This window comes from Sus scrofa, chromosome 7 (assembly GCF_054392235.1).
Source record: "Sus scrofa isolate SSC_HxYL_T2T_F1_AM1 chromosome 7, Sscrofa_HxYL_maternal_Yorkshire_Landrace_v2.0, whole genome shotgun sequence".
Lineage (NCBI taxonomy): Eukaryota > Metazoa > Chordata > Mammalia > Artiodactyla > Suidae > Sus > Sus scrofa.
In genome coordinates, this window is record NC_139389.1 from 73,705,415 (window position 1) to 73,720,000 (window position 14,586).

General features: G+C 42.2%; 1 long non-coding RNA gene across 3 annotated transcripts in view; it reads left to right on the forward strand.

Moving 5' to 3' along the window:
* LOC110261575 (uncharacterized) overlaps positions 1–14,586 on the forward strand; it is a 46,167-nt gene that overhangs the window by 29,885 nt on the left and 1,696 nt on the right. The window contains exons 4-5 of one of the 3 annotated variants that reach the window (XR_014810702.1): positions 9,530–9,624; positions 10,340–10,910. The exons of 1 other annotated variant lie outside the window; for it this stretch is intronic. This is a non-coding gene — a long non-coding RNA (uncharacterized LOC110261575). Of the gene's footprint in view, positions 1–9,529; positions 10,224–10,339; positions 10,911–14,586 lie in introns of those variants that run through there. One more of the 3 variants, XR_014810703.1, reaches the window with a different exon arrangement.

The window sequence follows — 14,586 nt, forward strand, 5'->3', positions numbered from 1 at the left end:
ACGACAGGAACTCCACATTCCTTTTCTTATATTATCTTCCATCATGGCCTATCTCAAGAGATTGGACATAGCTCCCTGTGCTGTACAGTAATACCTCATTGCCCATCCATTCTAAATGTAATACTTTGCATCTACCAACCCAAAATTCCTAGTCCATCCCACTCCCCCAATGCCCCTTTGGCAACCACAAGTCTGTTCTCTATGTCTGTGAGTCTGTTTCTGTTTTGTAGATAGATTCATTTGTGCCATATTTTCTTTATTTATTTTTATTTTTTCCATTGTAGCTGGTTTACAGTGTTTTGTCAATTTTCCACTGCACAGCAAGGTGACCCAGCCACACATGCATGTATATATTCTTTTTTCTCACATGATCATGCTCCATCAAAAGTGACCAGACATAGTCCCCAATGCTATACAGCAGGATCTCATTGCCTATCCATTCCAAAGGCACTAGTTTGCATCTATTAACCCCAAATTCCCAGTCCATCCCACTCCCTCCCCCTTGGCAACCACAAATCTGTTCTCCATGTCCATGATTTTCTTTTCTGTGGAAAGGTTAATTTATGCCATGTATTAGATTCAAGATATAGTGATATATTATGGTATTTGCTGCAAATGGCATTATTTTGTTCTTTTTATGGCTGAGTCCTATTCCATATATATATATATATATATATCACATCTTAATCCACCACTGTGTTGGTGGACATTTAGGTTATATCTATGTCTTGGCTATTGTGAATAGTGCTGCAATGAACATGTGGGTGAACATGTGTCTTTTTCAAGGAAAGTTTTGTTCAGATATATGCCCAAGAGTGGGATTGCTGGGTCATATGGTTGTTCTATGCATAGCTTTCTAAGGTGCCTCCATACTGTTTTCCATAGTGGTTGTACCAATTTACATTCCCACCAACAGTGCAGGAGGATTCCCTTTTCTCCACACTTTCTCCAGCATTTGTTAATTGTGGACTTATTAATCATGGCCATTCTGTCTGTGTAAGCTATTTGTACCATATTTTAGATTCCACATATAAGCGATATCATATGGAATTTGTCTTTCTCTTTCTGACTTAACTTCACTTAGTATGAGAATTTTTGGTTGTATCCATGTTGCTGCAAATGGCACTATTAAATTCTGTTCTGTGGCTGAGTAGTATTACATTATATATATATGTTCCACATCTTTTTAATCCATTTATCTGTCAATGGACAAACAAGACGTAATAGGTTGTTTCCATGCTTTGGCTATTGTGAATAGTGCTGCAGTGAACATAGGGGTGCAGGTATCTTAATGAATTATAGTTTTGTCTGGATATATTCCCAGGAGTGGGATTGCTGGATCATATTGTATTTCTATATTTAGTTTTCTGGGGTCCCTCCTTACTGTTTTCCATAGTGGTTGTACCAATTTACATTCCCACCAACAGTGCAGGAGAGTTCTGTTTTCTCCACACCCTCTCCAGCATTTGTTATTTGTGGACTTATAAATGATGACCATTCTGACTGGTGTGAGGTGGTACTTCATCATAGGTTTGATTTACATTTCTCTAATTAGTGATATTGAGCATTATTTCATGTGCCTGTTGGCCATCTGTATGTCTTCTTGGGAGAAATGTCTATTTAGATCTTCTGCCATTTTTTCAGTTGGATTGTTTGTTTTTTTGTTGTTGTTGTAGAGTTGTATGAGTTGTTTGTATATTTTGGAAATTAAGCCCCTGTCTGTTGCATCATTTACAACTATTTTCTCCCATTCTGTAGGTTGTCTTTTCAGAGTTTTTTATGGTTTGTTTTGTTTTGCAAAAGCTTATAAGTTTGATTAGGTCCCATTTGTTTGTTTTTATTTCTATTGCCTTGGGAGACTGACTTAAAAAAACACTTGTATAGTTTATATAAGAGAATGCTTTGCCTATATTCTCTTCTAGGAGTTCTATGGTGTCATGCCTTATATTTAATCTTTAAGCCATTTTGTGTTTATTTTTATACATGGTGTAAGGGTGTGTTCTGGTTTCACTGATTTACATGTGGCTGTCCATTTTTCCCAGCACGACTTGCTGAAGAGGCTTCCCCCCCCCTTTTTTTTTTTTTAGTTTTTTTAGGGCTGCACCTGCAGCATATGGAAGCTCCCAGGCTAGAGGTCAAATTGGAGCTGTAGCTGCTGGCCTACACCACAGCCACAGCAAGGCCAGATCCAAGCTGTGTCTTCAACATACGCTGCAGCTTACAGCAACACTGGATCCTTAACCCACTGAGCAAGGCCAGGAATCGAACACGTGTCCACTAGTCAGATTTGTTACCACTGAGCCACAATGGGAACTCCTGACTTTTTCCCATTTTATATTCTTATCTCCTTTGTTGAAAATTAATTGACTGTAGGTGTCTGGGTTTATTGCTGGGCTCTCTGTTCTGTTCCATTGATCTGTATTTCTGTTTTTGTACCAATAGCACACTGTCTTGATTACTGTAGCTTTGTAATATTGTCTGAAGTCTGGGAGAGTTACACCTCCTACTTTGTTTTTTTCCTCAGGATTGCTTTGGCACTTCTGGGTCTTTTATGGTTCCATATAAATTTTGGGATTATTTCTTCTAGTTCTATGAAAAATGTCATGAAATGTACCCAGTATTTCTCATCAGCTCTCTCTTTCTAAGGCCAGACAAGCACCCTTCTTTATTTCTCCTATAGCACCTCCCAGCCCAATTCTTAGCATAAAGTAAATGGCCAAAAAATATTTGTTGGATTGGTAGTTTCTGTTGTGGCTCAGCAGGTTAAGGACTCAATATTGTCTCTGTGAGGATGCAGGTTTGATGCCTGGCCTGGCTCAATGGGTTAAGGATCTGGAGTTGTTACAGCTGCAGGTAGTTTCAGATGCAGCTCATATCCAGGGTTGCTGTTGCAGATGCAACTTGTATCCAGGGTTGCTGTTGCAGATGCAGCTCAGATCTGGTGTTGCTATAGCTGTGGCATAGTCTGCAGCTGCAGCTCCAATTCGACCCCTAGCCCAGGAACTTCCATGTGCCACAGGTACAGCTGTAAATATAAAAAAAAAAAATTGTTGGATTGGATTGAATAATAGCATTAATAAGTACTCCCTCAGCCCTCTCTTTGCAGTTCCCTTTGAACTTCTCCAGTGCAGGAGACAGTATTGTGTTCCAGGCATTATGCTAAGCACTTTACATGTATTGTCCCATTTATCTCTTCACCAATCTTATGACAGTGGTGCTTTATTTTACCCATTTTATAGATGAGAGAACTGAGGCTTAGAGAAGTTGGTCTCTACCATTCAAGCCTCAGAAAATTCTTTATATTCCAAAATTAAGTCCTGAAAAAGACTATTCAGTAAATTTTATGCCTAGTTATGAATATAATGATCTGTGATTTCTATTTGAAAGCCAATTGTGCATGTATTTAGCAACAATATTATTGAAGTATTATTCTTCAGGATATAGAGGAATGTGCTGTAGAAGATCTGAACAGAAAATACAGTACTCCTGGAGTTCCCATTGTGGCGAACTAGTATCCATGAGGATGTGGGTTCGTCCCCTGACCTCGCTCAGTGGGTTAAGGATATGGCATTGCTATGAGCTATGGTGTAGGTCACAGATCCTGTCTTGTTGTGGCTGTGGGCAGGCCAGCAACTGCAGCTCCAAATCAACCCCTAGCCCAGGAACTTCCATATGTTGCAGGTGTGGCCCTGAAAAGAAAAAAGAAAGAAAGAGAGAAAGAGAGAAAGAAAGAACAATCCTCCTTACTTCTAAGATAGTTTTATATTCTCATTTTAAAGTTCTGAAATCAGGATGGATATAGCTTATTGTTGGTGTAAACACTTATTACACTGCCATTTTTGTTTCTCTCAAATGCTGTTAGTGCCCCTTAGAACTGCAAAAATACATTATGTCAAAGACATGGCCCATGCCTCTGCCTTCCCATGGTCTATTAAAGAATGTGATGACGGAGTTCCCGTCGTGGCGCAGTGGTTAACGAATCCGACTAGGAACCATGAGGTTGCGGGTTCGGTCCCTGCCCTTGCTCAGTGGGTTAACGATCCGGCGTTGCCCTGAGCTGTGGTGTAGGTTGCAGACGCGGCTCGGACCCTGCGTTGCTGTGGCTCTGGCGTAGGCTGGCAGCTACAGCTCCGATTCAACCCCTAGCCTGGGAACCTCCATATGCCGCGAGAGCGGCCCAAGAAATAGCAACAACAAGAACAACAACAACTAAAGACAAAAAGACAAAAAAAAAAAAAAAAAAAAAAAAAGAATGTGATGACAATACATATACTTCATAAAGCTGGGCCAACATCCTCTTGTCTTCCAGGAACTTGCTGGCTTTCTGCCATACTTATACATTTACAAAATGCATCTGCAGAGTTCAGCACTTTTACTTTTGAGAGGTTGAAGCACTTTAGAGACTCTGGTTAATATTCTGTAGTAAACAAAGATAAAATATATGGTCTCCTATATAACAAGGAAAGGACCATTGATTTTACTGGAAGAGACTGTATGTCTCCTCATATAGTAACTTAAGCATATTTACTTAAGTCCTATTGTCATTATCTTCAGCATCACCATCTCTGTCACCATCACTGTGATGTTCATAATCATGATGTACATTGTGGGGGGAAAAAGTCCAACACCCCAGTGTTCCTTCCAGAGTTATCATTGTTAAAGTAGAAGAACACATTTTAAAATTAATTATGAAGATGAGACCTTTGGGAATGACTTGGCTGGCCTGGAGCCTGTGAAGAAAGAGCTAAACTGCTCTACAAGAAATACATGAGGGCGTTCCTGTCGTGGCTCAGTGGTTAAGGAACCCAACTAGGATCCATGAGGATGCAGGTTCAATCCCTGGTCTTGCTCAGTGGGTTAAGGATCCGGTGTTGCCATGAGCTCTGGTGTAGGTCGCAGACACAGCTCAGATCCCAAGTTGCTGTGGCTGTGCTGTAGGCCAGCAGCTGTAGCTCTGATTTGACCTCTGCCCTGGGAATTTCCGTATGCCGCAGGTTCGGCCCCAAAAAACAAAGAAAAAGAAAAATACTGCCAAGAAAACAAAAAAACAAGCCACGGACTGGGAGAAAATGTTTGCCAAAGACGTATCTGGTAAGGGACTATTACTCAAAATATACAAAGAACTCTTAAAAACTTAACAATAAAAAAATAAACAACCTGAGCAAGACAATGAAACTACTCTGTATGATACTATAATGGTGGATACCTATCATTATACATTTTTCCAAAACCGTAGAATGGACAACACCAAGAATGAACCCTAGTGTAAACTGCAGGCTCTAGGTGGTAATGATGACTCAGTGCATGTTCATCATTTGTACCAAATTTATCGTGCTGGTGGGGGATGTTGATAATGGGGAAGATTATTCATGTGTGGACTCAGGCATATATAGAAAATCTCTGTACCTTTCCCTCAATTTTACTGTGATCCTAAAACTGCTCTTAAAAAATACATTTTAAAAAGTCATTTGAGGAAGTGAGGTCTGAGAGGTTAACTAACTTTCTCGGAGAAAAATAGCACATCTGTGATTAAAATATGGCTCCTGGGACTTCTGCTTTCTGTCATGACGGAGTAACAGGAACTGAATTTTCTGCCTGCCTTAAAAAATTGAAAAACTGAACAAAAACATTTGAAACAACAGTTTCAAATTCAGACATTGGGGAGTTCCCGTCATGGCTCAGCAGTAACAACCCCCTACTAGTATCCATGAGGACTCGTGTTCGATCCCTGGCCTCACTCAGTGGGTTAAGGATCCAGAGTTGCTGTGAGCTGTAGTGTAGGTTACAGATTCGGCTCAGATCCCACATTGCTGTGGCTGTGGCGTAGGCTGGCAGCTGCAGCTCTGATTCACACCCTAGCCTGGGCACTTCCATATGCCACGGATGTAGCTCTAAAAAGAAAAGAAAATTCAAGGAGTTCCTGTTGTGGCTCTGCAGTTAACAAACCTGACTAGTATCCATGAGGACAAGGGTTCGATCACTGGCCCTGCTCAGTGGGTTAAGGATCCAGCATTGCTGTGGCTGTGGTGTAGGCCGGCAGCTGCAGCTCCGATTTGACCTCTAGCCTGGGAACTTCCTCATGCCTCTGGTGCATCCCTAAAAAGACCAAAAAAAAAAAAAAAAAGTACAGACATTGGACAACATGCAGCATAGCACAATCATAAAAGGAAATGATAAAAGGTGTGGCTGTAAAAAGAAAACCAAAATATACCAGGTCAAAAGAGAGCTGTAGGGGCTATGTTAGTATCAGACGAAGTAGATTGCAGAGCAGAGAACATTAGCAAGAATAAAGAGGTTCCTTTCATAATTGAGTCACTTCCTCAAAGGACAATCTTAACTGTTTATACACTTAGTAACAGAGTTTCAAAATAAAATGAAGCAAAAAATGGTAGAATTGCAATGAAAAATAGACAAATCCACAATTACAGACAGAGATTTCAGCATCTCACAATAATTGATAAAACAAGTAGACAGAAAGTCAGAAAAGCTATGGAAGACTTGAACAACACTATCAACAAATGTAACCTAATTGACACTGGGCTGGGGATAGAACACCTCATCAGCGACCCAAGCCACCACAGAGACAATGCCGGATCCTTAACCTGCTGTGCCACAGTGAGAACTCCCACATTCTTTCTTAAGGACACACAGAACATTTATCAAAATAGACTTATATTTATTCTGGGACATAAAACAAGTCTCAATATATTTTAAAAGATTCAATAATATAAAGTAATTCTATGACCAAATAAAATTAAATTTAAAATGGATGACAGATATTTGAAAAATGCCCAAATATTTGGAAACTAAGCTGTATTCTTCTAAATAACACGTGGATCAAAGAAGAAATCCGAAAGAAATTATAACATGTGGCTTAATTTTTATTTCCATTAAGTGAAACACATTTACTCCTCAAATGCTAATTTATTCTTCTTCTTCAAATCTATTTTCCTGTCGAATCATCATGCAGAAGCAATCTTGTTATGATTCTTTAAGGTTTAATGTATGTATTTTATTTCTGGAGATCTGTTTTCTTTCCCTAGTGAGAATAACTGTTTTATAATGCGATGTCTTTGTACACTGGATTTCCAGGAATTGAAGCCCAACTCAAATCAGCATTACTAAAAAGGAGGATTTGTTGGAAGAATCCTGGAATAGCTCACAGACTTGAGGAATGCCATGTATAGTAGTTTCCTATGGCTGCTTAAAACAACACAAATTTAATATTTAATATTTTGGAGGTCAGAGATAAAAGAGTCTCATGGGACTAAACTTTAGGCGTCCGTAGGGCTGCATTTCTTCTGGAGGCTCTGGGGGGAATCTTTTTCCTTGCCTTTTTCAACTTCTAGAGGCCAGACACACTTCTGGGGTCGTGGCCCACTTCTTCTGTCATCAAAGCCAGCATTGTTGGGCCAAGTCTTTCTCAGACTGCCATCTTCCTGGTTCCCTTCTGCCTCTGTCTTCCACTCACTTATGAGGACACTTGGGATTATATTGGGCCCACCCAATATAACCCAGGATAATTTTCCCATCTCAAAGTTAACTGATTAGCAACCTTAATTCCATCTGCAAGATTAATTCCCCTTTGCCAGGTAAGGTAACATACTCAGGTTCTAGAAGTCAGGACACGAATCTCTTTGGGGGCCGTTATTCTGTTTATTACACCACGTAAATATAGTTGGACTTAGAAACATGCCATGCAGTGTCATCTGTAACGAGGACAAGAAGCTGTAGTCTGTTTCTGAGGGCAGCTTTGGGCAACTTTGCTTAAAAAAGAACTTGATATCTTTAGAGTGTCTTTGGAGCTACAGAAAGAAGTTTCTGAGTACTTCTTTTTTTTAGGAGCACCCAAACAACAGGCGCATTTATCCTAGGAACTGTCTTATAATCAAACTTAATTTCTACACAAGACATGCAGAATACTCTCATGCTATTTCTTGTTCCTTTAAAATTTATGAAACAGGAGTTCCTGTTGTGGCACAGTGGAAATGAATCCAACTAGTATCCATGAGGATGTGAGTTCGATCCCTGGCCTTGCTCAGTGGGTTGGCATCCGGTATTACGATGTGCTGTGGTGTAGGTCACAGAAATGGCTCAGATCCCACCTTGCTGTGGCTGTGGTGTAGGCCAGCAGCTGCAGCTCTGATTCGACCCCAGGCCCAGGAATTTCCATATGCAGCAGGTGCAGCCATAAAAAGAAAAATTTATTTATTTATTCGTCTTTTTGCCTAGGGCTGCACCCACGGCCTGTGGAGATTCCCAAAATAGGGTTCTAATTGGAACTGTAACCACCAGCCTACGTCACAGCCACAGCAACACGGGATCCGAGCCAAGTCTCCAACCTATACCACAGCTCATGGCAATACCGGATCCTTAACCCGCTGAGCAAGGCCAGGGATCAAACCTGAAACCTCATGGTTCCTAGTCGGATTCGTTAGCCACTGAGCCATGACCGGAACTCCAAGAAAAATTTATGAAACAATGAAATAATGAGCCAATTGATACAAAAGCAATTATCAAATAAATATATTAGTGGAAGACATTTTTACACTCGTGCTTAATTTGGGCTTTTTTTTTTTTTTTTTTTTTTTCCTTTTTATGGCCTCACCTGCAGCATATGGAAGTTTCCAGGCCAGGGGTCAAATTGGAGCTGCAGCTGTGGCCTATGCCACAGCCATAGCCACACCAGATCTGAGGCACGTCTGTGGCCTGTCGCTTGCAGCAATACCGGATCCTTAACCACTGACCCAGGGCAGGGATTGAACCCACATCCTCATAGAGACAGTGTCGGGTCCTTAACCCAGTGAGCCACAATGGGAACTCCATTTTGGGCATTACTGACGTATCCAGCCAGTGCTACAGTTCTTTGGTTCACTCAGCAGAAGCTTCAGTATAATCTTACCTTCCCTTCCTTCCATACAATACAGGAGTTAGGAGGAGGTCTCCCTCTTCCAGTTACTATTCTTAGGGTAATTCTAGCAATTCTTTTTTTTATTACTCAATGAATTTTATTACATTTATAGTTGTACAACAATCATCACAACCAAATTTTAAAGCATTTCCATTCCAAACCCTCAGTGCATCCCCCCACCTCCCAACCTGTCTCATTTGGAAACCATAAGTTTTCCAAAATCTGTGAGTCAGTATCTGTTCTGCAAAGAAGTTCCTTGTGTCCTTTTTTTAGATTCCACATGTAAGTGATAGCATTTGATGTTGGTGTCTCACCATCTGATTGACTTCACTTAGCATGATAATTTCTAGGTCCATCCATATTACTGCAAAGGACATTATTTCTTTCCTTTTAATGGCTAAGTAATATTCCATTGTGTATGTGTACCACAACTTCTTTATCTACTCCTCTGTTGATGGACATTTAGGTTGTTTCCATGACTTGGCTATTGAACATAGTGCTGCAGTGAACATTGGAGTACATGTATCTTTTCAAGTCATGATTTTCTCTGGATAGATGCCCAGGAATGGGATTGCTGGATCACATTATAACAATTCTGAATTTTCTTTTTTTCCCCAGATTACCTGATGTTTAGCTTTCCAGTCTCAAGACCAGTCCTCAGTATTCAAGGTTGTCTTAGGCACTTGGCTTGGAGTCATCGATTCTAACTCAAAGTAATGTCATTATCTTTGATCTCCAGTGACCTTTGCCTCCACTCACTTTTATCCACTCCCTTCCATGGTTGCACCCTGGGAACTGCTACCCAGTTGAAACAATAGATTGCTCAGTGCAGGATCTGAGCCATGTCTGCGACCTACACCACAGCTCACGGCAACACAGATCCTTAACCCACTGAACGAGGTCAGGGATCAAACCCAGAGCTTCTCTCTCTCATTCCACTTTCTGGCCACAGCATTCTGTTCTTCTTGCTCCCTCATTCAGTTACTCTCCTGGCCCCTGTTTGAGTCTAACTGCTATAATAAACAAATTTAAATCTCTGTGGTTACATTAGTTAGCCATTGCTATCTAATAAACCACCCTAAAATGTATTGCCTTAAAACAGCAGTTATTCATTATGAACACAGATTTGCAGATCAGCTGAGTGTGGCTGAGCTGAGCTCTGGATGAGCTCATGGCAGTGGCAGAGACAGATGAGTGCAAGTGGAAGCACAAGCCAGGTCTTGGACCCTAAGCGCACTAACAGTCACTTCCCCTCACGTGTTATGGACCAAAGCAAGTCACATGATCATGCCCGAAGTTAAGGGGCCACAAGGTACAAGGGATGGTGGCATGAGTGTGGACCCAGGGAGAGTGGAAGCATTGGGGTGAAAAATACAGTCAACCATAGTAGCTGAACACAGTTAAAGACTTCTCTCTCTCATTTCACAGTGCATCCAGTATGATCAGCAGGGGAATGCTGCTCTACCCAGTCATACCTCAACCCAACCTCCTTCTGCTGTGTGGTTCTCTCATCTCTCTGGGCTTTATCATTCTCTGTATCCAGCTGGCAGAGGTGGAAAGAGAGGCAAAGTGTGCATGATCACGGAGGCAGGCCGAGTAATGACCCCAAGGAGGTCCTCATTGTAATCTCTAGAATTGTGACTGTTACCTTACATTGCAAAAGGGACTTTGCAGATGTGATGAGGGTCTTAAATTGGGTAAATTTTCCTGGAATATCTGAGTGGGCCCTAAATGTAACTACGAATGTCCTCATAGAAGAGGGAGGCAAGAAGGTCAAAGGAGGAAGAAATAAGCATATTTGAAGATCAAAGATGCCATGATGTGAGGAAGGGTTCAGAAGCCAAGGAGTGCAGCAGGTAGGATCCAGAAGCTAAAAAAAACAAGGAAATGGATTCTCCACTAGACCCTCCTGAAGGAACCAGCCCTGCTACACCCTGACTTTAGCTAGTGAAACTGATTTGGAACTGATGGCCTCTATCAATAAGATGATACATTTGTATTGGTGTTTTGTTGTGGGGTTTTTTTTGGGGGGGGGTTGCGTTTTTTTAGGGGGGGTGGCCACACTCTTGGCATATGGAAATTCCCAGGCTAGGGGTTGAATCAGAGCTACAGCTGCCAGCCTACACCACAGCCACAGCAACGCAGGATCCAAGCCCCATCTGCAACCTACATCACAGCTCGTGGCAGTGCTGGATCCTTGACCTACTGAGTGAGGCCAGGGACAGAACCCACATCCCCATGGATACTAGTCAAATTCATTTCCTCTTCGCCACAACGGGAACTCCTGTTTTAAGTGATTAAGTTTGTGGTGATTTGTTAGAGAAGTAATAGGAAATGAATACAATTACACAAGAGGTTTTTCAGGGGCAGACATGTGCACATCATTTTTATTCACATCCCATTGAACCCAGTCACACAGCCACTCCTGTCTCCATGGGGTCTAGGGAACGTAGTCTCTTCAATGTTCAGGAAAAAAATAGGAAGAGGCTTGGGTGACTATCTGGCCATTCTCCTCCATAGCCCTTCATGTAAGCATCCAAAATGTGGATCCCACCACTCAAACCAAACATCTTTTGTGCTTCACCTGCACCAGGCTCCTGCCCCATACCAGATCATTACAATTATTTCGGCCTCAGACATGAAGTGAATCCTGTCAGGGGTGATCGTGATTTTCATCAGGATTTCTGAGACCCTCCCACACCAAGTTCATACAATGTCCCCATTCAGTTAAATGCAGGAGGACAAGAGAAATACCTTTAATGATTTAGAATTTAGTGTATGCTGCCAAGATGCCTTTAAAACGAGGATGCACATGTTCTGACTTTCCTTTTTAGAAACTGCAAGGCAAAGGAAATTGTGTAAATAGCAAGGTCAGAGAAGTGACTGAAAACTGTGGTTGTAGAATATAAAAGAGTAAATAATTCAGTATCTTTTCTGAGTCAACAAGCAGAAAGAAACCTCAAGAGGTCATTTGGCCCAACTCTATGCTTCTGGGAAGGCAGATGGAAATCACCCCAGATGGGGTGTGGGGGCGGGGAAGACAGGGAGGTGTCATCCGTTCTGTTTCAAGATCATTAAGCACAGAGAAGGTTGTAGAGACCTTTTCAAAGTTTTGTCTGAGTCCTCAAAGTCAACGTCCAGTATCTGCTACGTGCCTTATCCATGGAAGACCTGCTGGCACCTAGCTCAGCTGCAGGGTGGAGAAACTCTGGGTCTCCATCCTAGCTGAAGGAAAACTAACCCTCAAGCCTCCTCTCTGCCTGGTGGGGCTGAACTGCTAGGTTAGTTGGACCAAGGCAGGGGTTGAACCCAAGCCACAGCAGTGACAACACCGGACCCTTAACTGGGAAACTCCCAGGAGGCAGCCTTCTGAGTCCTAAAATTAAGAGCAAGAATATCTCCCAGGTCAGCACGTGCCTCAGTGCATCTGAAGCCCCGATTCTCTCCAGACCTAAAGTCTGAAGAGAGGAAATCAAGACCCACGTGATTGTCCATACACTCCTCTCCTCTTGCTTCCCCTTCCCTGCATCAGGGCTGAAAGTTGCTGACAATCCTATATCTCTGTCTCCACCTCTACCCCAAGGCAAGATCTTAGGGGCAGGCAGGAAAGTCTTATTTCCACTGTCATGGGAGCTCTATGACTTCTTCTACCAGCCAAGAGTCCTGCAAGGGATCACTCTTTCTTACTCTGAGGCAGTAAACCTCTAGACTGAGGCCAAAGATAGAAAGCTAGGGAACACAATTTAGGGATGTATTTCTTTTTTTTTTCTTTTTATTTATTTATTTATTTATTTATTTGCTTTTTAGGGCTGCACCCGTGGCTTATGGAGGAAGTTCCCAGGCTAGGGGTCAATTGGAGCTATAGCCCCTGGCCAACACCACAGCCACAGCAATGCAGGATCTGAGCCATGTCTGCAACCTACATCACAGCTCACACAACACAGATCCTTAACCCACTGAACGAGGTCAGGGATCAAACCCACATCCTCACGGATACTACTCAGGTTTGGGAAGCCACTGAGCCACAATGGGAACTCCTAGGGATGTATTTCTATTCACTGTCTTGATATTTACAAAAACAAGTCCTATTTCACTAAGGAGTGGCAAAGTTCTGTCTGACTCAAATCTTTGCACATGAAGTCGTTTTAACTTTTTTTTTTTCTCAAAGTCAGCCTTGCATTATATTTCCCAGCTTTTTAATGTTTTAATTTTATACTGTATCCAACTGTCAGTGAAAAGTTCCCACAGTATATCTTGGAGAGCATTTCATATCTATTCCCCAGCTTTTAAATTCCATTTTATTGCAATTTGGTTAAAACTCTCCATTAAGGACTCCTTACGGTGCTATTGCTGTGGTGGACTTCTTTCTGCCCTCAAAGAGATTTAAATCCTTTGGGACTTCTGCTGGCCTGGGTTCTGCTGGTCTTAGTTCTGTGTTATCCCCATCCTCAACCTTGAACTTTTTTGCTTTGTAAATGAACCCTCTTTGACTCTTAGTTGAGTGTGACATCTGCTTCCTATTAGAATCCTGACTGGTAGACAGGAAGTATGTGGCTCCACTGCTTTAACTCCTGTGGCAGATGGCTAGCTAAGTCACGCGCCCTTCTGAAGTGCAGCGTTGCTGCTGCTCAGCCAAGAGGTTACTGTCATTTCCCAGACCCCTTGTGTCAGGAGGAGTCACGTGACTGAATGTGAACAGAGGAGGTGTTTCTGCTGCCAGGCCTGGCCCACTAAAGCCTCCCACTTGATCTGGGCCTTCCTGTGCCCTTGTTCTATAGCATCTGAGCCTTCTGGGCAGGCATTCCTAATCATTTCGAGCCATGGATAACTGCATCCCTTCCCAGAATCTCTCTCTCTCCTTTTTTTTTTCTTAAACTTTGGAGTAATTTTGGATTTACAGAGAAATTGCAAAGATAGGTCTTTGTTATTTGGGCTATCACAGAGTATCATAGACGGGGTGGCTTATAAACAACAGAAATTTATTTCTCATGGTTCTAGAGGCTGGTTAGTCCAAGATCAAGGCGCCAGCAGATTTAGCATCTGATGAAGGCCTACTTCCTCAGAGATGGCCATCTTCTTACTGTCACCTCATGTAGCAAAGGATGAGGGATCTTTTCAGGGCCTCATTTATGAGGGCACTAATCCCATTCATGGGAGACCCTAGTCACTACCCAAAGAACCCACCTCCTAATACCATCACCTTGGGGGTTAGCATTTCAACATGAATTTCGAGGCACGTAAACGTGCAGTCCATTGCGATGGTTGAATTTCCGTATATTCCCCACTTGGTTTTAGTTTCTTCTTCTTCTTCTTCTTCTTTTTTCTTTTTTTAGGGCCACACCCTCAGCATATGGAAGTTCCCAGGCTAGGGGTCCAGTTGGAGCTGTAGCTGCCGCCTGCGCCACAGCCACAGCAACTCAGGATCTGAGCCACGTCTGCAACCTACACCACAGCTCATGGCAACACCAGATCTTTAACCCACTGAGTAAGGCCAGGGATGGAACCCGAATTCTCATGGATACTGGTCAGGTTCGTTAACCACTGAGCCACTACAGGAACTCCTAGTTTCTTCTAATGTTATCAGCTTACATGACTAGGGTGCATTTGCTAAAACCAACATAAGTACAGTATTATTAAGTAAACTCCGGACTTTATTCAGACTTCACCAGTTTTTC